Below are 26,234 nucleotides of genomic sequence, written 5' to 3' on the forward strand. Positions count from 1 at the left end.
AGCTCCCCCTCTCACTCAGAACTCCTGAAACTCTGTCCACACTCAAGAAGGGTCTGAAAGCTCAACTTTTCTGGACTGATTTTGCCCAAGATCTCTCCAGCTCATGTATGGTGCAAATGCTCATGCACAGTAATTTTATGATTATCCCCAGATAAGCCTTTACACAGCTGCTACTCCTGCATTATCTGTAAATATTTGTGTACCTTAAAAAAAAATTGTAGGAAGGTGAACAGGAATTGTCTAAGTTTTATACACCTACTTGTGCAATGAACATCGGTGCATAAAGTGGCAAGAAACAAGCTTAGTTTACTTAACAATCACATGTCTGCAACTGTCTCTCTTTCTCTTAATGTAATGCACAAATTGTATTTCTCTGAGGGGGGTGTGGTGGCGCAGTGGTGCAGCAAGCTTGGCCGGATCCTACTCTCTGGTGGGTCTGGGGTTTGAGTCCAGCTTGGGGTGCCTTCCGATGGACTAGTGTCCCACCCTGGGTGTGTCCCCTCCCCTTCCAGCCTTGCGCCCTGAGTTGCCAGGTTAGGCTCCAGTTTGCCGCAACCTCGCTTGGGACAAGTGGTTTTAGACAGTGTGTGTATGTATTTCTCTGAGATGTACGTTGCTTTGGAGAAAATTGTCTGCTAAATGAATAAATGTAAATGTAATGCATTTCCAACTCCCTATGGACGTACAGATTCTCTGCTTGCATGCAAACATTACCTTTGCAGATGAAATTAGTAATTAGCATGTCTGGGCAGTACATTGTAGTGCATGGTGACCAAAGAAGTCCCAACAATAGTGTATCAATTAAATTACTAATGTAATCATTGTTTGTGTTGAGGTCATTACTGTATATCATCAGTTAGTGATCTTTCAAAGTCTCAAGAGAATCTGTTGGTTCAATTGCAGTGATGGACAACTCCGCTGCTGATAGGCAATCCTAAGGTCCACACATTTGGGAAACATGTAGTCCAGAAGTGACCCTATAACTCAATATTGAAAAAAAGGAGCTTGACTGAGATTGTATTTTTGGATCCCTTTTTCATGCCCTGAGCTGCTTGAGTCTGGATGGAACTGACTGTGCTTTGAATGACGAGAGAAGACAAAGTGGTTCTCCAGGGATCAAACGACCAGATCGGCAAAACCACTTTTTATCTGGTTGGCTGCTGTAAACCGAAGTCCAACACACCACCCTGGTGTCTTAGTTCCTTCACTTCTTTATTTTTTTTATCATTCTGTTCATCTTGTAAGAATTGAGGTGGTTGCAATGGCACTTTGATTGCAGTTCTCTTTTATCGCTGCCGGCTGCGCAGGAGAGCGGGGGAAACTAGATTCCTGCATTCTGAAACAAGCATAATTGTGCCTTTTTAATAAGAGGAAACTGACCTGTTTTGACACATAACTTAAGAATTTGTTGAAATGATGCGTGTTGGAACTATTCCTGGCGGATAAGCCTAGCAGATAATTGATGCTGTATGGACTTTTTATGTCTATTGCTCCTTAATATCGCCCTTCAGTTTCTGTTACCATCATTTTTTCTATTGATTCAATTGTGTCTCCCTTTTGCTGTCATAAAGACAATTCAGCTCCTATGGAAGTATGAAACAAAAAAAAAGTGTATGGTCCCTCCTTATCAGCGACAGACAGTGGTTTTTTTTCAGCACCAGTGAGCATTCAGTATATGGCTGAGAAGATATAAGGAAATGTTGAAGAAATTCTGCATTGGTGCATTTTCAATCCAATATTTTCACACAGCACCATACATTGCGCTGGTCTTGTTCGACCTCTCTGACTGGCATGCTGTGATTTGGTAAGCAAGTGTCCATTTGCAGAGATGAGAAGTAACCACATACGGTGGGATTTGTCCCCACCCACCATACCAACTTTCCATTCACATAGATCTAGGGTGACGCTCTTTAACCAGACCTTTAAAAGCCTCTCGACAGTCTCTTTGAACCGCTCCTCCCAGCAGCCAAACAGGTAACTGTACAATGTTTTCTTTGTATTGAGCAACTGGACTCTGAATCCTGGGAGGCTTATTTTTTTCCTCTTTGGAGACAGGTCATGCATTTCTGCATGGAAAATAATCCCTGTACAGTTCAAACAGAAGTCTACAGACTCTATTGTTTTAACATCTTTTTATTTGTGAGAGTTCTTGGACGCAAAAAAAGTTCTTCTATTGCGCAGTGGGAGTATAAACTCACAACAATGGAAGCAAAAAATTTTACATTTCTTCAAGAGCTGTTTGGCATCATGCATACATGCATGGAATTGTTCATTGTCTGTGTTTTGTATTTGATCCTATGAGAAAAATACCAAAATGTGGAACACTAAGGCTCTATTACCAGTTATGCAGGACAGAAAAAGGGTTATTTTCACAGAGCAAAACACCTCAAGTAGGGTTCTGCACTATCAATAAAGTGGATAATCGTTAAATTGTGTTACAGATTTGGAATTTACTCAGCTTGCCATGGTAAATTTCAGTTCCACTTCCCTTATGTGATAATAAAAAGAATGTAATGCTATGAGTTTTCCCCATAATCCTGCTATATGTTTGCAGTTAAACTGTACAGAGCAGATTTTGGTGTTCAGGCGTATGGCAATATGAGAGTCTCATACACTTCTGCTGAATTAACCCCATCACAAGACTGGGATTAAATAAGAATAATGATTAAATACGGACAAAATCAATCCATTTTATCTTTCGTCCCGTCTATACCTCAGCAGTTGAAGTTTAAGGCCATTTCCCTTATTTTATTAGACTGAAGTAAATTTCCCACAGCCAAGCATTTCAGAACACCCAGCCAATGACCTACAACCTTTGATCAATGTTCTAATTTCAAATGCTTGTGGTTTCTTTTTACAAGTATATTCAAGTAAGTTATAGCTGGAAAGCACCTTGCTTATTTGTGTCATGATTCATCAGTATGTCCTTAAATTTATTCATTCCTTACTGGGGCAGTTTAGGGTAAGTACCTCCATCAAGGGTCCTACAGCTGGTGGTGGGATTCCAACCTGCAATTTTCAGGTTCACAGGCAGCAGCTCTAGCCACTACGATACCAGCTGCCCCTTCCTTTTCAGGTCACTACTATGCTTTTCCTAGAAATAATAACTGTCCAGCATTCCCTGCTAGTAACTCAGCTACCGTATGCTTCACTGTTTTTTTTTTGTCCTGTTCTCCCAATTAATTTAGATAAGGAAGCGAGAGCGACCTCTCATTACAGACTGAGTTAGGGCACAAGGTTTCCTCACCATAGCGCTGTCAATGTTATAAATAACTGTAATCAATTCCTCAGCCAGTTTTGTCAAGAACTGCCCTTCTCTCTAATTGCTTTAAGTGCTTAAAATAAACTTAGGAAATCAGTGTTTTGGTGTTGAACAGTCCCTGCATGCCTGCATGTGTGTCTGGCTGTCTCAGAGTGTTTGTGAATGTGTGAAAAAGCCCTCTGTGTCTTAGCAGCTGTAGCATCTTCAGCTGGATACAAATAATATTTGGTATGGTGTCTCTTAACAAATACAGAGCGGCATATTAACTCTCACATACACACACACACACACATATTTTCAGAACCGCTTGTCCCATACGGGGTCACGGGGAACCGGAGCCTACCCGGCAACACAGGGCGTAAGGCCGGAGAGGGAAGGGGACACACCCAGGACGGGACGCCAGTCCGCCGCAAGGCACCCCAAGCAGGACTTGAACCCCAGACCCACCGGAGAGCAGGACTGCAGTCCAACCCACTGCGCCACCGCACCCCCCTCTCACATACAACATTGGTCAAAGATTAGCGCCAACGAATCAATGTGGTCAAAATGTGTCTTTTTCCACCGGTGAAATTTGGCTTTGTGCAGTATTTGCTGTTTGAGCCGATACTATCTGTTTACTCATGTTTACCTTCCTGTTTATAACACGTTTGTTTGAAGCGCAGAAGACCTGTGGTTAGTGCCGCCTGCTTTATCGCAGCATTGCAGAAACAATCTTTACTAGGCCCATATATGCTTGCATATAAAAAGCTCTGAAAAAATTGCATGTGGGAAGCCAAAATTCTGAATTGTTGTTTCAACCAGGATAAATTTATAATTTTACCCACCTCTCATATAAGAGCATTATCATTCCCTGATCACTCACTCAAAAATTATTGATAACCATTAATCTAAGGCAGGTTTGGGGTGGTTTGGAGCCTATCCCGGAAATGTAGGACACCAAGCACAGCAGGGTGCATCTTATATAGGACAGCAGTTCTGTGGAGACCAGCCACACACAAACACAAACATACACACTCAAACACAAAATTACTCACGCTATGGGCAATTTACACACACAGGCTGAAACCACTTATCTCAAGCAGGGTCACAGCGAGCCAGAGCCTAACCCAGCAACACATGGCGTAAGGCAGGAGGGGGAGGGGACACACCCAGGACAGGACGCCAGTCCATCACAAGGCACCCCAAGGGGGACTGGAACCCCAGACTCACCAGAAAGCAGGACCTGGCTCAACCCACTACACCACCGCGACAGACAATTTAGAGTAATCAATTCACTGAAACCCATGTCTTTGGACTGCAGGTGGGAACCAGAGCACCTGGACAGAAGTAAACCCACATAAGCGTGGGGGGATCGTAGAAACTCCACACACACACTGAAGAGAGAGTGCATTCAATCGTTTCCTGATCTTCGACCGTAACAGACGGTGGAACACATCAGTATCAACAGCCACTCACTTCCATCTTCCCATGGCCTTGTCGGAGCTTCTCCTTTTGAAGCGGGATCTTCAGGTTGGTCACCCAGCTACCCAAAGGCCTGTATGCAACACAGATTCTGCAGAGAGACTGGGACTCTCCTATCCTTTGGGCAATATTTTTATGTTATATTCAATATTACCATGTCCTGCCTCCCCCTCAAGGTTAAGGTTCTTTACTTCTGTATATTTATGGGTTTGTCTCAATACAGACACATGCACAGCCCTTGTTTCTGAAGTACAAACACATTTTATGTGCTTGTGAGTGAAGAAGGTCTCTTCCTACAGCCCAGCTGAACAAGCTAATGGACAGTGCAGGTGTGTGTGCATGGTATGTCTAGGAATCATACTCTATAAGTTGCCAGCAGGCCTTTTACGAGCCCAAATAGCTTAACAGCCAACATGAGACAGATTATATCACTGTATTGTTTTATGTTCTTTCCACGCTCCTCATTCTAACAAAAAGTTACAGCTCAGACAAATTCTGTTCAGGGTCCTAAAGCTGACACATGGTCCTAAATTTGATCTGTACTGGTTATCACCAAAATATTGCAGCGCACGAATGGTACAAGCCTCACCTCCCATTCAGTTCCCCACAGTTAAGATACTTATATTGGTGGACTTTACTGTACATGGAGGCATCTTCGTTGTCTCAATATTAAAAGTCCCCTAGGAAATACATCCATCTTTCCTGGTAGGCCTACACGTACCAGTGGAAGATGGGGCACAGGGCTGCAATAAAAAATGATGTATGAAGCGTCAGTCTGGAAACAGTCCTATGCATCACTATCAAGCTGTCGCCTTCATTGCTTTCCTTTAATGAAGTGTGCAGAGGGGTCATGTCCAGCTTTAGTAAGTTTGCTGGAGAAATGAACATATCTCCTCTTTCCACGATATGAAACAAGGCCTCTTGTTTATTACAGTAGAGTAAGTGCAATTTTATCCCCTCCAGAAAGCTATTAAAGCAGAGAAGCCCGCTGCCCTTTCGATATTGCCACAGTCAAACACAGGAACATAACTTAGTTGCAGGAATGAGCTAAATTCACAAACGCCTTTGCTGTGATTTATAATTTCTTACTGTTGGGTGTTACTTCACTCTACCAGGATTCAGTATCGCTGCTACAGTGTAGTTACTCTTTAGCATCGTGAAACACGTAATGCAGGTAATCCATGTCGACTTCCCCCTATTCTACTGCCCCTTGTGAATGCCCCTTTCTCGAGACCGAGGCTTCTCTGATGTAACCTGCAGAGCTCCACAGAGAGCCCCCAGGTCGAAGGCACTGGAAATGTGCCTCATCCCTGCTCACCTGACACTGACAAATGTGCTGCAGCACCTGGATTCACCTCCCTGCCCATCCCCACCCCCACTCGGGATGATCCGGCTTTCTGATAAACACCGCATTGTCCAGAATACCTCCTTCATTCACATACAGCAATAAGGCTGATGTAAGACTGTGATGGGATATTCAGCAATGATCTCCGGGAAAACAGCAGTGTATTCTGTGAAATGCTAATGTGTCGCTCTGAAAGCAAATAATAGTTCATTTCAGCTGCATCTATTCCTACCAAACCTTGTACCTCACTTTTTGCTTATTAGCATTTATTTTCTTTTACCGTTCCATGGACCACAGTGTCTGTCTCAGATATGAGATGCAATCGTTTGCATAGCGGTGATGGTGATGCTGTTCTGGTGCAGGTGATTTAACGTGCCAAAAGCCCTGGTATTTTTGATGCAGAAGTTGAGAAACAGAAGTACGAGGGTGAGGAGGATTTGGTTGAAATTTAAGGTGTTTTGGGGGAAATGAGGAACAGCAGTTCTACCATACAAATGCAAAAATGCACTTTTTGCTATTTTAAATGCAAGTCACTGTGACAGAGGGTCAGTGTGTGCGGTGGCAGTGTCATTGGGTGACTCCCCCCCCCCCCCCCCCAACACTGTCTTGAAATTCCAAGGCTTTCATATTCCTCTTTCATCACTGCGTGTTGTCACATCTAGTCACCACAACCCCTCCCTTCCCTCCACACACCAAGAGCTGCACCTAAAACCTATTAAAAATAATGAAAAACTTAATATCTCAGTGAACCTGGCAGCTTGTACTCCCTGTTAAACTGTACTCTGCATTACCCTTTAGGAATAAAACCCTGGATAAAAATAAGGTATAGAGGGCACAACTCAGATTCAAAAAATAAAAACAGCCATAATAACTTTTAGAGCTACATATTTAAGTGCTCCAGGGAGGCAAGAATGTTATAAACAAAAAATGTCACTATTCTTTAATGCAGTGTTTTTGCTATAACACAGCAGCAAAATAAGCTAAAACAGAAGTCACCTGCAATGGAACATAACGAGATTTTATTTCAGAAAAGGAGACGTAATGACAGCTTAATTGCATGTATGAAGACCTAAAAATTTAAAATGCAGAGTGACACATATTTTAAATGAGTCAACCTGTTAGACCTGACACTGATTGCCGCACTGGCTTGTCCAACTAGAAAAGCAATTAACTGAGAGGGCAACGTTATCGTCTGCAGGCTTGTTTGTTTATCTGAAGCTGCGGTCGGAGTCCTGGTGGGTGGGGAAGTAATGGGAGTGGGGGGGGGGGGTTACAGCATGTCATGCGTTGGTGGCTGATTTCCTTCTCCATTTAACCTTCACCATCCTGACCTGGCACAACTGGCACCACAATGATTACTTCTGGAGGAGGAAAACACTGATAATTATTAACACTGTGAGTTCTTTTGGAATGAGAGCTTGGCTTTAGCCCATTTCACTGAATGGTCCTCACAGCTTGTTATACAGGTGAAGAAGCAATTGAATGTATAACATATCTACAGTATGTCATATGTCTGCATAATTCATCCAACTCAAAATAACATTCATATATAGTATAGCACAACAGCAGCATACTTCATTCCCAGATGTCATTAATAGTGCGGTACTGTTTATCAAAAGTAATGACAAACTTTCAGTTGTTTTTATTAAATATGGGTTGTTAGTCTGGCATCCACAGATCTTTAGGAGGTCAGTGGACGAGCTCCAGAGGGTCCACCAGACCACGTTCATGTGATCTTCTTTCTTTTAAAAAGTACCTAATGTTAAAGAGGCCGATGAATCATTTTTGGGTAGTTATGCAAGTTTGAAGTCACAGAACACCACATTATCTCTCAACCATTTGCATAAAAGGTTTTAAAATTTTAATATAAAAAAATGAAAATACAAATGAAGAAAGAGCCTGTAAAAATGCATATTCTGTGCTACAGGGCTGCTATCAGTTAAAAGACATTACTTACAGAAAAAAATTTAAAAAAAAGAAGATAGCTAACTCAGAAATGAAACCCTAAAATATGATGTGATTTCTGAGAGTCAGATTTGGTGGATTTCTTGGACAATTTACCTTTCAGACACCAAAGGCAAATCTCCAAAGCAATAATAACCTTACAGTGAGGTGACACCTAGTGGCTAAGCTACATGATCTTGACTATGGATGTTGCCATAGATCAGTGGACCTCTGTGACTAATTCAATATAGGTTTATGCGGGGCGAATATCGCTCTACTCTCTGTATCATCTCCCGATACTTTAGATCCCAGCTGGTGTAATCTGCAGCAGACTTTTTAAGCAGATTCGTAGTTTTAATATATTAAAATACTAGAAACAAGGAAGGATGTGCACCTTGAGAAGGTGGAAGAGGCAGCAGTGTTTGAAACCTTCCCTTTTCTTTCCACTTTACGCAACATATTCAGAGCTCATTGCACATTTGTTACGTTGTGTCATGTAGGAAAAGGCTAAGCCCATAAACAATAACCTGACTATATACCATATTTTCCTGCTGCTGTCTGATCCATAATGAACAACTTACAGTGCAGACAGAAAACTCTATGAGCATCCTTGCATTTATAGCTCTCTTAATTTGCAAATACATGAAAAAATGAAAGGCTTAAAACATGGTAAAGAAATGCAAGAGGATTCCATCCGTTCCCATTTTGGGGTTAAGATCAGATGTAATAAAGTACAAAAAAGTGCTTATGATGTTAGCATGCAAACATTACTCAAGGAGGACACAGAGAGGAGGGCTTTCCTGTCAGGGGAGACAAGGAGAGGACTTGGAGGAGTAAGGCGTGCAGCCAGGGGATGGACAAGCCATGCAGGTAAGCTTGTTAGTTACACCACTCACTGTCACATGCCCGACTAGCCAGGCACAGGAAAAATCAATCTTTGTATTTTCCCAGAAAGTAAAAGTTTGGGTGGGACCAAAGTGCTGAAGTAGCCCCTTTCTCCTAGAATCATCTCATTGGCAATGACCCGATAATTTCAGACATATTACCTCTGCATCTGTAGCTGCATAGGAAGAGCCCTTGGTGCGCATGCACCTAGTACCTGTCCAGTAAATACCAGTCATTCCCTTTTCGAGCTCTGGTCTACAGAAGTACTCATTCATAAAATATATATATTTTATATAATACACACACATTTTCAGAACCGCTTGTCCCTTACGGGGTCACGGGGAACCGGAGCCTACCCGGCAACACAGGGCGTAAGGCCGGAGGGGGAGGGGACACACCCAGGACGGGACGCCAGTCCGTCGCAAGGCACCCCAAGCGGGACTCGAACCCCAGACCCACCGGAGAGCAGGACTGTGGTCCAACCCACTGCGCCACCGCACCCCCCTCTTATATAATACAGTTTATATATATATACATAATACTGTTTGAAAGTATGTGAATCCTGTAGGGATGGTCATCATTATCGTATAAAATATTAAAATAAAATTACAAAACCTAAATCTTACATCTTAAACGTATAAAATGAACAAATGGTGATTTACACACATAATTGTACTTACCTGTTTGGTTTAACCAATGGAACATGGGGTTCACTTATTGTTGCATATGCACTGCTTCCATTTTTCTACTACACACATGATTTCCTCTAAAGCAACACATGAATTTGTCATTATATATGTGTCCCGCCCTCCACCTCGGTAACGAGCAGCACCTGCAGCTGAACAGGGTCCGGGCACATAAAAGGACAGCCTGGACCACAGGAGGTTGCAGAACCTTGTTCAGCCTTGCTGCTCGCTTGCGTTATTCCTGCTCGCCTTTGTTCTCCTGACCTCTGAGTTTCCCAGTACCTGCTCCTTGTCCTGCTCCTCATTTACGACTTCCCGGTTTGCCACGACTGCTCGCCTGTTTCCTGGACAACGACTCTCGGATTTGCCCTTCGGATTCTGTTCAGGGATCGTGACCATTTTGCCTGTTTCCCTGACCATGTCTGTTGGATCGCCCCTTGACTTCACTTCCTGTGCTCTGCACTTGGGTCCGACGCATCTGTGCCGGGGGGACACCATGGCAGAAGGTTCCGCCTGCACCACGGACCCAGTGGAGCTGAACCGTCTACTAGCGGTAGTGGACGCCCGCGAAGCGCACCTGAGAAGGATGGAACAAACGATGTACAAACTCATCTCCTCCTACAACGAACTGGCAAGCGCGCTAGACACACCAGGAATGCTCTCTCTGCCCACCGCAATACGCGTATCCATTTCTGCAACACCTAACCCGCCGAACACAACCCCGTCCCAACCGCACGATCTCCATTTGTCTCCCCCGGCCCGTTTTGACGGTACTCATGCCCTCTGTGCCGGCTTCCTTTTGCAGTGTGAACTCATGTTCTCCAGTTTGCCCCATGTTTATCAGACAGACCTGAGCCAAGTAACTTACCTGATGTCCCTCCTGACTGGATGGGCGCTAGAGTGGGCCACTGCCGCTTGGGGGCGCTGTTCCCAATACACCTATGAGGACTTCAAGGCCCATGTCCAGGCCGTCTTTGGACTCCCTCACGTGGACCAGGCCGCCACTGAACGCCTTTTTAACCTGGAACAAGGTGAACGCTCTGTGGCTGAGTACATGCTTGAGTTCCGGATCCTGGCCGACCGTAGAGGATGGGACACTAAGGCCCAGCTGGCCTGCTTTCAGCATGGACTGCACCCCAGGCTCAGAAGAGAGCTCTTGCTCCGGGGCAAGAGGTGGATGCTAGACCGGTTCATCAAGACCGCCATTGCCCTTGACAACCTCGCCTGCGAAGGGGAGCCTGCCATGAGCCCAGCCCAGAAACCACAAGTAAAACCCCTACAAGGAACTGAATCCATGCCCCTCATGCAGGGTTGTCTCGCCCCAGCCTGAGTCAGCAAGGGTGATGAGTGGAAGAACGCCTTTAGTACCTCCCTTGTCCACTATGAATACCTAGTCATGCCTTTTGGTCTCGCTAATGCACCCAGTGTTTTCCAGGCTTTTGTTAACCATGTCCTCTGGGACCTCATCAATCATAGTGTCCTAGTCTACCTGGATGACATTCTTATCTACTCCTCTTCGCTGGAAGAGCATGTGGCCTTAGTTCGACGAGTCCTATGGCGGTTGTTGCAAAATCATCTCTTCGTTAAAGGGAAGAAGTGCCAGTTCCACCAGAGACAGATCTCATTCTTGGACTTCATCCTAAGCAGGGAGGGAATGGCTAAGGACCCAGATAAGGTAAGGGCGATTCTCCAATGGTCGCAACCCACCACGGTCAAGGCTCTCCAGCGATTCCTGGGCTTTGAGAACTTTTAACACAGGTTTATCCAGGATTTCAGTACTCTCGCCGCTCCTCTGATGTCCCTAACCTCCCCCCAGAAAGCCCAGTTGCCTTGGACAGAGGAGGCACAACATGCTTTCGATGCCCTAAAGGAAAGGTTCACCACCACGCCCATCCTCCGCCGCCCAGACGCCTCCAAAACAGGGGTAGGGGCCCTCTTGTCTCAACGCCAGGGGGATCCACCTAAACTGTACCCTTGTACCTGTTTTTCAAGGAATTTGTCACAGGCAGAAAAGAACTACGACACTGGGAATTGCGAATTACTCACAGTGAAACTGGTCTTAGAGGAATGGAGGCACTGGCTCGAGGGGACCAAGCACCCTTTCGTTGTCCTCACGGACCACAAGAACTTGGAATATCTGCAGACGGCGAGATGCCTTAACTCCCAACAAGCCAGGTGGGCCCTCTTTTTTACCCGTTTTAATTTCACGGTCACCTATCATCCCGGCAGTAAGAACACCAACGCAGATGCCCTCTCCCGCATGTATGAATGGGAACCCCTCAAGCAAGACCCAGTATATATCCTGCCTCAGACCTGCTTCGTGGCCCTGGTACAATGGGATTTCTGCCAGGACCTCGTCCATGCCCAGGCCACAGAACCAGAACCACCGGGTAAATCTGAAAGTAAACAATGTGTCCCCCCCAGACTGCAGGCCACGATCCTACAGTGGACCCACGATTATCCCGCCTCCGACCACCTAGGATATACTAAGACCCAAGCCCTCCTTCAGAAGCACTTCTGGTGGCCGTCACTGATTGAGGACACATGGGACTACGTCCGGGCCTGTCGGGTGTGCGCTCAGGTAAAGTCCTCCACCCAGAAGCCAGCAGGGCTCCTGGAGCCCTTACCAGTACCCAATCGCCCTTGGTCCCATATTGCCCTAGATTTCCTGGTAGACCTTCCCATCTCAGACAAAAAGACTGTTGTAATGATTGTTGTGGATCGTTTCTCCAAGGCCTGCCGTTTGGTGCCCCTATCCAAGCTCTCAACTGCACTTAAAACCGCTGAGGTCTTGTTTCTCCACGTTTCGACTTTTTCGCCTGCCAGAGGACATAGTGTGAGACCAGGGATTGCAGTTCACCTCACGCCTGTGGAAAGCCTTCTGGCGGAAGCTTGGAGTGTCCATCAGCTTGACTTCGGGACACCATCCGCAGGCAAACGGACAAGTGGAAAGGCTCCAACAAGATATCAGCTGATTCCTGCGCAGCTACTGCATGGAGCAGCCCCGGCAGTGGGTAAGATATTTGCCATGGGCCAAATACGCGCACAACACCCTGCCACATGGATCCACTGGCTGCTCCCCCCTTCAGTGCGTTCTAGGATACCAGCCCCCCTTATTTCCATGGCACCCGGCCTCCAGTGACGTACCAGCGGTGGATGCCTGGTATCAGAATAGTGCAGCTGTCTGGTGGACCGTACAGCAGCACCTCCAAAACAGTCAGATCCTGACCAAACGATAGGCTGATCGCCATAGGTATCCTCTCTCCTTTGTGCCCGGGCAGAGGGTCTGGCTGTCCACAAGGGGGCTCCAGGGGGCCTACTTCTCTAAGAAGCTAAGCCCCCAGTACATCGGGCCGTACAAGGTCCTCCGCTGTATTACTCTGGTCTCCTACCGTCTCCAGTTGCCTCTGTACCTGACGATCCGCCCGACATTCCACGTGTCCTTTCTTCGACCCTGTGCCACTTCCTTACATCAGCAACCTCTGGACTTACTGCCTCCGCTGCCCTTGCCGGACGAGGAAGGCCCTGCATACAGGGTGCGGGCCCTGCTGGACTCCCATCGGCGGGGTGGCGTCTTACAGTACTTAGTCGACTGGGAGGGCTATGGGCCAGAGGAACAGTGCTGGGTGGCTGATCGAGATGTCCTGGACCCTGAGCTGATCGCGGAGTTCCACTGGAACCACCCTGATCGTCCCGCGCCGCGGCCCCGAGGGTGCCCACCAGGCTGTCACAGAGCGGCAAGGGCCGCTTGTGGAGGGGGGTCCTGTCACGCCCTCCACCTCAGTAACGAGCAACACCTGCAGCTGAACAGGATCTGGGCACATAAAAGGACAGCCCAGACCACAGGAGGCCGCAGAACCTTGTTCAGCCTCGCTGCTCACTTGTGTTACTCCTGCTCGCCATTGTTCTCCTGACCTCCCAGTTTCCCAGTACCTGCTCCTTGTCCTGCTCCTCGTCCTGCTCCTCGTTTAGGACTTCCTGGTTTGCCATGACTGCTCGCCTGTTTCCTGGACAACGACTCTCAGACTTGCCCTTTGGATTCTGTTCAGGGATCGGTGACCATTTTGCCTGTTTCCCTGACCATGACTTCACTTGACCCTTGACTTCACTTCCTGTGCTCTGCACTTGGGTCTGACGCATCCGCGCCAGGGGGACACCGTGACAATACGTATTATGTCATATGAGACAGAGCTAAATAGCTATTTGTGGTAAAATTAAGGAGTAGAAGGGCTTCACATACTTTCAAGAAGCATTGTCATTATGTGTATATATAAGTGGTTTAGAATATGTGTGTGTGTATATATATATATATACACACACACACACACACATATTCTAAACCGCTTATCCCATACGGGGTCGCGGGGAGCCGGAGCCTAACCCGGCAACTCAGGGCGTAAGGCTGGATGGAGAGGGGACACACCCAGGACGGGACGCCAGGCCGTCGCAAGGCACCCCAAGGGGGACTTGAACCCCAGACCTACCGGAGAGCAGGACCTGGTCCAACCCACTACGCCAAGGCGTCCCCCGTATATATATAATTGCAGTTTTATTGTTGTTTTATCCTCTGAGCCTGGAAACCAATATGCTACCTGCTCCCCCAGCTTTTAAGCCATCCCAATATCATGTGTGTTTTCTCCATGAACTCATGTTTCTTTCCATATCTGAAAACCATGTTTCACGATACTAGCCAATGTAAACTACCTAACCCTTTTAGTGTGTCTGTGTGAATCAATGAGTGCATGCGATTTCCCAGGGTTCAGCTGGCATCCCATCCAGGGTATACCCTGTCTTGCCCTCTGTTCCACCTAGGAAATGTTTTGGATCACCCTTACCCTGACTGAACAAGTGGCTGCTGAAAAGAAATATAGATTAATAAGTCATAAAAAAGGTATGACTGCTCTGTGAAATAAGGACAGGGTGGAACATATGCATAAAAATGTTTTTAGAAATTTGAAATCTGGGATTTGTAAATAAAGTAACATGGGATCAGTAAATGCCACATATTCAGATGATTTGATTGAAGGAATGCTTTGGTGAAACCAGGCTGTTCTTTCATATTCATACCCAAGGAATCTGTTTGTCTATATATATATTTGACGCAAGCCTTCATCAAATGAAATTGCAGGAAAAAACCTCCCCGAACCTCAGTGCAAGTGGGTTACCCCGCTCTCTGAGTTTCAGCGTCCTCTCGTTCAACCCGAGTCTCGCCACATCCTCCCCCTCTTCCTGTTTCATCCTCCTCCACAGACGCGGGGAGAAGATGACAGCTCCTCCATGACCAAGCGGCGCACAGGGAGAGAAAGGCAGAAAAAAGTGGGGGGTGGGACTTTTGAAATTCTTAGCAGCGAGTGTCATCGCGACATCAAACAGCCTGAGCCGGGTTAGAGTTTCTCATCCAGCAAAACGTTCAGATCGTGAGCCTCTGCCGCGGTCCTTCACTGGCTGTGGGGTGATGGGTGGTGGGGGGGACTAGATGACACAGATAAACTTTTGCAAAAGGAAAAAAGGGGAATTAAGGGACTGGACAAAGGCAAGGGGGTATTATTACAATAAAGTGCTGTTCTGTCTCAGGTGTCGCTGTGGTTGAGGAACATGTTTCTGAGACTGCTGTCCCATGCCATCCTGCTCACACTCCGCAGGCAAACACATTGCTAACGTGCACAGCAATAATCTAATTTGACAAACTAGAGTCAGAAAACAAGATCAGTCTAGAAATGTCATTAGGCAGCAACATGCCCGTACGGTTGGGGTGCAGGCTTTGAATAATTACACCTCAGTAAGCGCCCTCTTCATTTTGTGTTTAATTTGTTTTTTGTGGGCTGACAGCAACGAGGGATGTGGAAACCGTTACAAAGTGGGACACGCACCGTGTAAATGGATGCGTGTTACAATGAGTCAGAAAACATCTTTTTCTCTCGTACGCTGGTGTCCTGGAGCAGACTGGTGCATTAAGCAGCTCCTGGGAGTGTGCCTATGGGTGAGTCACAGGAGAAGCGGTGGAGGAGGAAAGGGACCCCCCACCCCCCCTCCTCAAAGGAACAGGAGGAAGCCAATGGGGAAAGGAACAATGCTGACCGCATCCAGTGGAGAAACTTGTCCCACAACTGAACCCATAATATGCACTCCACACCCCACTTCTGGGAATTTGCTTAAATTACCCTGAATCCTATGAAGTACAAACACACACAGACAGAAGCACACACACGATGATAAGCCTTTTAGTGGAATTACTTCTGATTTCAACTAGAATTGTCTGTTTCCTTCTCTTCCTCAATTCACATTTACTTATCACATGTTTGGGGTAAATAAGCAAAACATTTTACATTGAGATATTCACATTGTTTGAAAATAATAACAATAATTAATAATAATTCTTCCTGTCATGATCTCTCAATCAAACTGGACAAGTAACTCATTTTGTCTACCTCCTCAGCTAAGAGTCTGGGAGCGATGATTGACTCAATCTGTATTTCTCTCAGCACGTCGAAGCCACAACCTGGACCTGCAGATACATCCTACATAACATCCGCAGGATCTGTTCTTACCTCACAATTGACTCTGCCCAACTACTTGCCCAGGCCATGGTGACATCCAGTCTACATACTGCAACCCTCTCTTGTCTGGCCATCCTCCTGCTGCCATCAAACCTCTACAGCTGATACAGAGCACTGCTGCACGAGTTGTGTTTGACTTGCCAAAGCATTCCCATGTATCTCCTCTACTTGTTTCTTTGCACTGGCTTCCTATAGCTGCCCGGATCAAATTCAAGACCTTGGTTATTGCCTACAAATGCATCAATAGAACTGCTCCCAGCTATCTACAAGACTTGATCATCCGCTACACGCCAGCCAGACCACTACACTTTTCCGTGCACGAAAGGGATAGCACAAAGGTTCTCAGTTCTGGCTCCGTTGTGGTGGAACGACCTCCCCCTCTCACTCAGAACTGCTGCAGCTCTGTCCACATTTAAAAAGGGTCTGAAAACTCATTTCTTCCAGACTCACTTTGCCCATGATGTCTTAAATTCATGTAAGGTGTAAATGTTCATGCACTATAACTTTAAGATAGTGCCCGGAACAAACCCATACGCAGCTACTCCTGTACACACACACACACACACTTTCAGAACCGCTTGTCCCCTACGGGGTCACGGAGCCTACCCGGCAACACAGGGCATAAGGCCGGAGGGGGAGGGGACACACCCAGGACGGGACGCCAGTCCGTCGCAAGGCACCCCAAGCGGGACTCAAACCCTAGACTCACTGGAGAGCAGGACCGCGGTTCAACCCACTGCGCCACCACACCCTACTCCTCTAATATAGCATAAATGTTTATAGGTATCTCGCCAAAAAAAAAAAAAAAATTACTAGAAAGGTGATCAGGAATAATTGATATTCTGGTAAAGTTTTATGCAGCTACTCGTGTGATGAATATTGGTTCATATGGTGGAAAGAAACTGACTGTTCTTAAGTATAACACATCTGCAGCTATGTCTTTCTTTCTTGTAATCTAATGAACAGATTGTATTTTCTATGAGATGTATGTCACTTTGGAGAAAAGCGTCTGCAAAATGAATAAATGTAAATGTAACTGTAATTCTATGTGGCTCAGGTGAACTCAAATGACCTCAGAAGTCCTGCCTTCTTTCTTTTCACAGTGAATTTGAAAAAAGTTATCCTGTATGACACGAGTTTCCTTTTTTTTCCCTGCCATGTGGCCCAACATACAAAAAACCCCAACCAAGGTAGTCATTGTTATTGCACCAGTGAGTATTTTTTTTCAAAGATTTGATGTGAATCAGTTTTGCCTTCTTATAAAATCCATGCATGTAACTCTGAACCATGTCATACGAAGCGACACTGCACCAGGTGCCTGACTAGTGCAAGGTAGGAACTTCAGAACATGTTGACTGTGCTCCTGCCAGGCTTGGGAACTCTCCCAGTACCTCTGGCAGCCTTGGGGTTTGGCTGCCCCTGCAAGTCACCCCAGGGAGGTTTATCACTGCTATTACATGCCATTTCACCCCTTGATGTTAAGAAAATCAAAGAGACACCTACAGCAAGGAACCACAGGGTTGAGCTAACAGTTACATTGTCTGCTTTGCTTTTCTGTCCTTAGGCAGCTGTGTGTTTCTCTAGCTGAGATTTAAAATTGAATGGTACAAAGTGATGTGACAGCAACAATGGGAATACGCAGAGCCGCTGGAACGTAAATATTGTCTGAACATTTGTGCCAGGTTCATTGTCAGCTGTCACAGGAAAAAAATCCTACAACACAAAATAAGGCAGCTTCAGATCCTGCTTCTTGATTATTCTATGTCCTAAAGGTATGTTTCTTTAAAACTAATGCTGTTTTTTTTTTTTTAACTCCCTGGACAAAACAAGATTTGAAGGTGAGGTGGACTGAAACATTTTATATTGTGTAGTCAATCGCAGGTTACCACTGTTTGACTGAATAACACTTATTGTTGGTAGGTTGATTGGACCTCATTTGCATGTATAGAAAGTGATTACAAAAGAGAAGCACTGGTGCACACAGGCTATATAATATGTATGTGGAGTAAGTATGCCGACACATACACTGTACGTGTCTGGCATTTCCAGAGACCTTCTCAGCAGGGCTCCTGTCCTCTGTGTCTAAGTAGGCAGCAAGAGCTGACTGTGAGTCCAGAAATATGAATAGTGAACAGGAGTGCAGCTTGACTGTTCTTCCGTGCATGGCTGGTACCTGTTGATGTCTCTGAACATGACCACTGGGACAAAAGAAGGACATCACGAAGGCAGCAAAGACAGGTTCGTAGGAGAAAAATAACGGATTGGACTGACGTGTCCAGGAATTAGTCTGGATTGCATCCCCAAACTCAGACAGGAAACGTTATTAGTTTGATGTGTGCTATGAGCACCCCAGATTAACAAAAATGCATGAGAAATTTGAAAGGCATGCTGCAGAATTTAGTTGGCTGTGCGTGAACCATTAATAATGTCAACATGTATGGGTAGAGTGCCATCGAGGATGAGTCATAAGGGGATGTGAGCATTTGGAGACAGTCCTGGAAGGTCCATATCAGGGTCCTGGCATTGACAGGATAGTGTCAGAGGTGTTTTCTTGACATGCCCTGAGTTTGGTCATCCCATTAGATGAAGTTCATACAGTGCAATAATGTGAGGAATTTCTTGTGTGATGATGACACCCGATTCCTCCAGAAAGGTAATGGACTCTTACTGATTTTGTGTTAACAACACTGAGCTTGGGCAGCAGCCAAACAGACTAATGAGAGCAACTTCTTTAGACAGCTTGTCCATCACATGGAGTTTGTTTTGTGAGGAGGGAGGTTGAAGGTGAGAAACAGTTACTCTGGGTCTGGCTTGAATAGACAAAGTGCTTTACAGTTGCAGCCTTGTGTCAAATATCCCATTAATGACAACCCCATTCCCTCTAACTGGCACGGCAGGGGTACACAGGGCTCAGGTGGTAGTGTAGTGCTTAGTGCCGCTGCCTTCAGACCCCCAGGTTGCAGGTTTGAATCTTACTACTTCCAGCTGTAGTACCCTTTAGCATGGTACTTATCCTAAATTGCTCCAGTAAAAAATTACCCAGCTGTGTAAATGGGTAAATGATTGTAAGTTGCTTTGGAGAAAAGCACTGGCTAAATAAATAAATGTAAATGGTTTAAGAAGCAGCTGCTAAGAAGGTTGTAACGATTAATGGAAGAATGAATGTATCTTGGCATAAAGACTGTTTCCTATTTGCTGCCGGTTTACCTTCTGATTGTTGGTTTATCTCTTAAAGACATGGTCCCCCCCCCCCCCCCCTTCTGTTATCATGAGTAAATGACTGTTTATTCAGGAAACCCCTGCTGCCCAGTGTCTGTCCTGCCTGTGACTGCCTGCATACCACAAATACCCAGCTGCTGGTTCCTTTTGTAAGCAATGGGTGCCCAGAGTCCCACTCCAAGTATTTCATTTGTATGGTTCAAATAACTGAAATAGCTGAAAGAAAGTAAAGTGTTTCTTATAAGACCTAATTACATTTACTCTATAGTATTGTATTTAGTCCCATACTATAAAAAACACTGTGTTTAGTAATAGAACTGCACATAGTTTAGGTTGGAAAATCATCCTAAACACTTTTCTCCAAATCAGCTCCCGGTGTGAAGATCCATACAATGACTCACCCATTGATACAGCAGGATTACTTTTACTGCAGCAGTTTAGGCCAGGCACACTGATCAGATGTACTACAGCAGGGGTGGGGTTTGAATCTGCAACCACCAAGCCCAAGGGTGGTAGTTGTAACCACCACGTTGTATGCTGTCACATCATCTGATGACATTTCTTCATAAACTCGATTGTCTGACTTGAGACATTTTAATAGATTTTCGGCAGTGGAGCCCAGCCCATGTTTTTTCAGTGGAGATGGTATTGAGATGGTAACATGTTGGCCTTCCCAACACTGACCTTTGGGAAATGGCTCCACACATGTGGGCTTTCCGGTGCTACCAATGCGCCTTGCATTTGAAAGCTTACAGAGTGCAACGAGCTGGTTCACGTGTGCATGTACCCGCTGGCACACAGGCAGCCGGCTCCAGATGGCTCGCAGCACGACTCGAAACACACAGGAAGGAGGGAAGTGGCTTTTATAATGGAAGTCCAGTCAGCTACTGTAGTGCCCGGAGGCCATTCATTTAGATTACAGCCGAGCTGTCCTGGGACGGAGGGCTTCTTTGCCGGAAAGTCATTAAATAGTTTCAAGGTAATTCGCTTATCCTTGAGGTGAGGTTCCTTGCAATCCAAAAATAAAAGAAAAGCAAGGTCATAACAGAAAGCATCGAGCCAATATGAGCACCTTTGCTCCGACATAATGTGTGCGACACTTTTTTTGCAGCACAATTTCATCCCTGCCTGCTTCAGGTAGCCCTTGAGAGTCACCTCATGCTGTATAGCTTCCTCTGCAGAAATGCAAGTTACACGGTAGTTGCAGAATATCTCTGATGAAAAGTAGGCTCGAATCCCACAACCACAACAGAACACATTAGCCAGGTACTCAGTTGCAGCTATTATATTGTATTCAGTATGTTAACACACTCATGATACAAAAAACACCAAATGCTAAAAATATAACATCCATAGGATATACGGTATTGTGCAAAAGTTTTGGGCACTTAGATGTTTCACAAAAATATTTGTTTTAGACGGTTATTTAATGTCTTCTGCATTAGTGTCAATGGGAAAGAGCACACACACACACACATTTTCAGAACCGCTCGCCCCATACGGGGTCGCGGGGAACCGGAGTCTACCCGGCAACACAGGGCGCAAGGCCGGAGGGGGAGGGGACACACCCAGGACGGGACGCCAGTCCGTCGCAAGGCACCCCAAGCGGGATTCGAACCCCCGACCCACCAGAGAGCAGGACCTGGTGCAACCCACTGCACCACCGCACCCCCCGGGAAAGAGCATATTTTAGTTTTCCAAGCATTCCTTTTGCAAAAAGTTACAGTATTACAGTAAGGGTTTTGTATGTCATTAAAGAAAGAAAGTATACACACACATTGTCTGAAACCACTTATCCCAAGCAGGGTTGTGGCAAACCAGAGTCTAACCCTGCAACACAGGGCGCAAGGCTGGAGGGGGGCAGACACACCCAGGACGGGACACCAGTCCATTGCAAGGCACCCCAACCAGGACTCGAACCCCAGACCCATCAGAGGGCAGGACCTGGTCAACCCCACCACGCCAAGTGGTTGGTGACAATGGGTGGTTACTAAGCTTTGTAGGAAGTTTATTAATTAAGAGCATTATTTTTGGAAGCGTTCTCACTTTACAGTTTTTTTTTTCCCCCAGGTGCCTAAATCTTTTGAACAATACTGTATAATATACTGCTGTGGGTTAAAATAATTATCTAAGTTCAAACAACTGTTTTGTGAATTTTTAATAAGAATTATTTACTCCCCAGGTGCAGTGGGTTGGACCGCAGTCCTGCCCTCCGGTGGGTCTGGGGTTCGAGTCCCGCTTGGGGTGCCTTGCGACGGACTGGCATCCCGTCCTGGGTGTGTCCCCTCCCCCTCCGGCCTTACGCCCTGAGTTGCCGGGTAGGCTCCGGTTCCCCGCGACCCTGTATGGGACAAGCGGTTCAGAAAATGTGTGTGTGTGTATTTACTCCCCTGTATGGCAGAAGTGGATATTATATCATAAGATGTGTATTTCACTGGACTGCAGGCCAGGTCTTTTTTTCTTGAGAAACTTTCCTTGCAATCACAAGTATTCTGCTGCTCTCTTGTGGTCCCATTGAGTAAAAACATTGGTTGGAACCAATAAACCATTTAGACTTTATATCTATGCCACAGGTGTTGCAGAAATGAGTTTGCAAGATAAATTAAAGAGAAAAACTGCACAGGCACAGCATTTTCTGGCAGTTCATAAGGTATGCTATCGTATCCTTGCTTAACAGTAACAAACTACAGAATTTAGCCAGACGTGCAGCTAAGAACTATGGCACACAAGAAAGTCGTGTCCATGTGTATTTATGAAGCAAAGGCACTTTGTGGAATAACACAGAAATAATATGATTGTGATGATTGGATCATACTTTAATGATGATAAATGAACAATATTATAGCAAGTCCTCCATCAGCTATATTAAGTGTTGTCAGTGTTATTAACAACCAAGAACTGTCCCAGAAGCATGAGGGATCTGCTCTACCACCATGCAGGAGTAGCAAACAAGATATAAAAAATAATAATAATGACTTAAAACCTGGAAAACTCTTCTTCTTTACATTCTAAATTACAAATACATGAGCTCCCTAAAAAAAAATTAAAAAAAAAATTTTTTTTTTAAATTATCTCCAGTACTTCTGAAGTGTCTGGCACCTGGAAATGAGCAGTGTTTAATCCTAAAAGAGTGAAACGCTCCCTACAATGATCAGCTAAGTGTCTTCTGCTTTTCCCAAAGCAGACCTTGGTACACTTCTGACAAGATGTACAGCAAACAATTCCCCAGCGAACTGTGGTTGATTTCAGCAAATTATGCTTGGTCTTTAATTTCCTTGGTTGCACTAATAAATTTACATGTTCCACATCTTAATGAGTTTTGTGGAGATATCTCTGTGGGGTGGGTCTTCATATAATGAATTTCACAAAAATAACATTTAAATTTACATTTATTCATTTAGCTGACATTTTTGTCCAAAGCGATGTACATCTCAGAGAATAATACAAAACGTACACCAACGAATGAGAGATTTGGGTGCAGACACATTATTCTTGAGTACAGTCCATTTGTCACAGACCGCTGTGTAAACCAGCATACAATACACGTTGTATAGGGTTTTCTGTATAGGGATTGTATAGGGTTTTTTAAAATTAATTCATTTATTAAGACATCTTCACAGTCAGTCTACATGTATGCATGAGCCTTGACAAATACAAATAAGCATTCAAATTTTTTGCACTTTTTTCATGTGAATACCTACAGTATATATATGTATTATATGTGATCAGGAATAGCTGACATTCTGATAAAGTTTTATCCAGCTACTCGGGTGATGAACGTTGGTGCATATGGTGAAGAAAACAAATTAACTGTACTTAAGAATCACACGCCTGCATCTATGTCTCTCTTTCTGCTGATGTAATGAACACATTGTATTTTCTATGAGACGTACATCGCTTTGGAGAAAAGCACCTGCTAAATGAATACATGTAACTGTAAATGTATTTAAAGAGGAGTCTAATGACAAGACTGTTTAACACACTTTTACAATTATTAATTTAGTTGATACCTTTGTCCAGGGCAACTTATAATGTTAGCTTTGTGTACTAAGTTCACAAAGATTTACTCATTTATACAGCTTAGTCATTTTTACAGGAGCAATTTAGTGAGAGTAACTACCATATGGCAGGAGAAAGTATTCAAACCCTGTTCCAACTGCAAGTCAGCAGCTCAAACAGTTGCATTACCCACTGCCAATTACTTACATTTACATTTATTTATTTACATTTATATTTACAATTATAATTATCAGTCTGACCCATTTACCAAAGCACACTTTTAGTGTTAGTGTCTACACTATGAGACACACCATTGTTTGCTCATTTATACAGAAAGGTCATTGTCTTTGCTGTACCTTGCTGAACTGGGAGATGAAGCTACCACACAGCAACAATCCCACTATTACTTATTAAACTGGCTTAGAAGTCTTATTTAATCTAGAATGCCCAGGAGGGGTGGGCAGCCACTGGCCCTTGGTTTTTTTCTCCCTTGATTTTCAGTTGGGAGTTTTGTTCCTTTCCTCCATGGCCAGTAGGCATACTTATAACTTCATAAAAGCATTGATAATGTATTACAGTAGTCTGTAGTCAACTGTTTTCATTGTTTCTGTGTTCTGATGTACTTGTTTTTCTTGCCTTATGCCTGTGTTAAACCGCTCTGGGTCGCTGCATGAGAAGAGCGCTCTATGAAAATAAATTGAATTGTCATTTTCAACAACCGTTGGTCCCGAGCAAGGTTGCGGTGAGCCGGAGTCTACCCAGCAACATAGGGCGCAAGGCTTGAGGGGGAGGGGACACACCCAGGACGGGACACCAGTCCATCACAAGGCACCCTAAGCAGGACTTGAACCCCAGACCCACCAGAGAGTAGGAGCTGGCGAAGCCCGCTGCACCACCGCCCTGCCCCCGAAATTCATATAAATTTCACAAAAAAGAGCCCATACAGTTGCTGGGACTTTACATGTGACAACTAAACTGGCCAGTTACTGACTGGGAACAAGGGGAATGAATCAATTCCCTTCACCGGCACCTGACCAGAGCTACAACTAGAGACTGTGAGAGAAAACGTTGACTATACTGAAGGAGTCGGTAACAAGATGGCACAGTGAGGTGGCAATAGTGCAGTAACCAACAGCTGTCCACAGGGGGCAGTAGCACAACTTGCAGACACTGAAATTCTGATGTCTGCATATGGTGAAGCTCCAACAGTTAGGAAGGAATCCAAAAGTGGTTTGAAGAGGTCAAGTTTTAGACAAAAATGCAGAAGTATGTTAACTTTTGACCATTTGTTCACAGTGTTGCATAGTCTGTCTCTTGAGGAGACATCTGGTTATCAGTGGCCTTGATTGTGTTGCTGTATATGACATCTGTATGGGTAACATCACTGGCATCTGATTTTTGCATCTGAATTTGGACGTTTGCATACGTGCAATCTGATTCATCTTCTGTTCTCCTGGACGTCTGTGAAACAAATGGTAAATCCTTGTAACTGAGCCAATCTAGGACAAAAAGTCAGCACTTCTTTATAAATGTGTATTTTTCATAAAACAGTGCAGGAATCAAGGAACTGAAGGAGTGGTTCCGAAAGAGCCCTGCTGTTGTTATGTTCGCATAGGTACTTAACCAGAATGTCTTTGGTGAAATTACCCAGCTGAACGGCAAAAGTCCAATAGCAGAAAAGTGTTTGCTATATATGTAAATAAGGAACTTCCCCAAAAACTTCTGTCCACATTGACATGAAGTCTTGAATGAAGGAATATCCCTTTAAATTTTTTTCTAGGTGATGCTTTTCTCTAAAGCAGCTTACAAAGCTAAGCTACTTACCATGATTTACCCATTGAAGTCAGAGCCCTGTAGCTGGGTAATTCTTACTGGAGAAGTTTAGGATAAGTATCTTGCTGAAGAGTACTACAGCAGCAGGTAGGATTCAAACCCTGCTCCTTTGACTATATACCTACCTCTCTGTATTGTCAAACATTGGTATTTTGAAATATCACAAGATGGCATACCTACCTTTGCATTTTCTTCACTGGTATTTAGGTCATCATTTTGTGTCCTCGTAGCTAGAAATATTTAGAAGAGATATATACATAAAGAGTATAATGAAAGGATATTATAAGTATGACCTGCCCTCTTATGGCTGCTGAGAATACTGTATGTAATGTCAAAAGAGTGATTCATATAATACTTACTTGCGGTCCTCCGTTTCTTCTTATAAATGGAAAATGAAACCACTATTATTGTAATAACCACCACAACACCTGCTACTGCCAGCAGCCCTTGTACCAGTTTTCTTCAAGATAAACAACAGAAAGATCAGAAGATGAGTATGAGAAAGGCCTTTCAAGATATAACAAGAAGAATTGAATGTATAGAGAACATATTTATAAGGATAAATTATTCACCAAATAAAATTCCATCAAATTAAAATCAAATACATATTTTGTTTGTTTGCTTGTTTGCTTGCTTGCTTATGTATCTTGTTAATATGGACCACTACCTAATGAAAGGATTTCCAGTAGGTGTAGATGGTGTTGTCCATAAACTTGTTGGTGGTGGTAGTGGTGGTGGTGTTGTTGTTGCTGCTGCTGCTGTTGTTGTGGTCCTTGCTGTTGCTGAGAAACATAAACAACACTCTGAGTACAGAGGTCATAAATGTTATGAAAAGACAATCTATACAGGGATCCTGAATCAAAGACCAGGAAAAATGTCAATCCTGCAATACTTAATACCATACAGGAGAATGCAGTATTGTACTATATATAATTATTATTAATTATATACTATATATAATTCATGTTTCCACAGGATGGACAAGAATTTCATCATTTTTGTACACATACAGTATATTGGCAAGTGAACTGTTTGTACCAATA

General features: G+C 44.5%; 1 long non-coding RNA gene across 1 annotated transcript; it reads right to left on the bottom strand.

The window, feature by feature from the left end:
• Positions 1-24,784: 24,784 nt before the first annotated feature.
• On the bottom strand, positions 24,785-25,967 carry LOC108938212 (uncharacterized). The gene is made up of 4 exons (XR_001966396.1): positions 25,859-25,967; positions 25,551-25,651; positions 25,372-25,421; positions 24,785-24,819 (listed from the first exon to the last, which is right to left on the bottom strand). It is a non-coding gene; the product is annotated as an uncharacterized LOC108938212 (long non-coding RNA).
• Between the last annotated feature and the right edge of the window lie 267 nt (positions 25,968-26,234).

Source organism: Scleropages formosus, chromosome 2 (assembly GCF_900964775.1).
Source record: "Scleropages formosus chromosome 2, fSclFor1.1, whole genome shotgun sequence".
NCBI lineage: Eukaryota > Metazoa > Chordata > Actinopteri > Osteoglossiformes > Osteoglossidae > Scleropages > Scleropages formosus.